This window comes from Eucyclogobius newberryi, unplaced genomic scaffold (assembly GCF_026437365.1).
Source record: "Eucyclogobius newberryi isolate DKJ021-1_F unplaced genomic scaffold, fEucNew1.0.hap1 SCAF_1, whole genome shotgun sequence".
Taxonomy (NCBI): Eukaryota; Metazoa; Chordata; class Actinopteri; order Gobiiformes; family Gobiidae; genus Eucyclogobius; species Eucyclogobius newberryi.
The window spans coordinates 17,908,601-17,910,207 of record NW_027315723.1 but is presented as its reverse complement, the minus strand read 5'-3'; positions in this window follow the sequence as shown (position 1 = coordinate 17,910,207).

The window sequence follows — 1,607 nt, the reverse complement described above, 5'->3', positions numbered from 1 at the left end:
ATTGTTCATTTAAACTATTTTTGAACCGCTGCATTACTTTTCCAAACTTAAGTGAAACACATGATCACGGTGGTGCAGCTAATTGGAATAGTGTCCTGGGCTTTGGGGGTCCTTGAGGCAGGTCCAGGCCAACGGCTAAAGTGGGAAATGCAGTTAACGTTCTATTACCAAAATATCTCTCTGAAGGATTGGGCTGTTCTCCACCTGCAGTGACACTGGTGGCTCCACTGCAGCACAACTTTGTTTAATTAGAGTTTCACACGGAGTAAGCGCTGCTCCTTTGGGCTTAGTCCGGGTTAGACCTGGTTATGTCCAGATGTACTTTTTCTGACCTACAGTAGCTTATTTGTATTTCATTGTACGTTCTCATTTAGACAATGGTTATTGCTGATTTAAGCCTGAATGATTCAAGCCATAAAACAGTGACGACAAAAATCCTAAACTGTCAATAATAAATACATAAAACATATATATTATACTGTTAAGAGCTCTGTTGGGGTTAGGATCAGACCTGGTTTGGACCTTATTTAGTCACTAATTTAGACTCCCCGTTTGTAAACATGGTTTAGTCCTGTTTCAGAATATTTCCCTATGTTTTAGAGTTCTGTTTGAGACCCGGGACCTCAAGTGGGAGCCCACCATTACCCAGGACCTCAAGTGGGAGCCCACCATCAGCTCCCTCAACGGGAAGGCCCAGCAGAGGATGTACTTCCTGCTGCAGCTGAGGAAAGCCAAGCTGACAGCGCAGATGATGGTGCAGTTCTACACGGCCATCATAGAGTCCATCCTCACCTCCTCCATCACCTCCTCCATCACCGTGTGGTACGCAGGAGCTGGAGCCACAGCCAGGGACGAACAGAGACTACAGCGCCCTCTGCTGAGAAGGTGATCGGCTGCAGACTTCCATCTCTGCAGGACCTGTATGTCTCCAGGGCTCTGGGACTCCCCTCAGGCAGGAGGTTACGGTCCATCCAGGTCAGAACCTCCCACCACAAGAACAGTTTCTTTCCCTCTGCCATTGGACTCATGAACACTTCTTAAACCAGACTTGGAGAGACTTATCCATGCGTTTGTCTCCAGTAGATTAGACTACTGTAACAGCCTGCTCACTGGCCTCTCCAAACGAGCTGTAAAACAGCTGCAGTACATCCAGAACGCTGCTGCTCGGGTCCTGACTAGAACCAGGAAGTACCATCACATTAGTCCTGACTAGAACCAGGAAGTACCATCACATTAGTCCTGACTAGAACCAGGAAGTACCATCACATTAGTCCTGTTCTCAGGTCTCTGCACTGGCTCCCTGTGGCTCAGAGATTAGACTTTAAAGCAGCTCTGCTTGTGTACAAGTCTCTCCATGGCCTAGCACCAAAGTACATCTCAGACATGTTAGTGCCATATGACCCATCTCGGACTCTGAGGACCTCAGGGACCGGCCTCCTGCTGGTGCCCAGAGTCAGGACTAAACATGGACCGGCCTCCTGCTGGTGCCAGAGTCAGGACTAAACATGAACCGGCCTCCTGCTGGTGCCAGATTCAGGACTACACATGGACCGGCCTCCTGCTGGTGCCAGAGTCAGGACTAAACATAGACCGGCCTCCTGCTGATG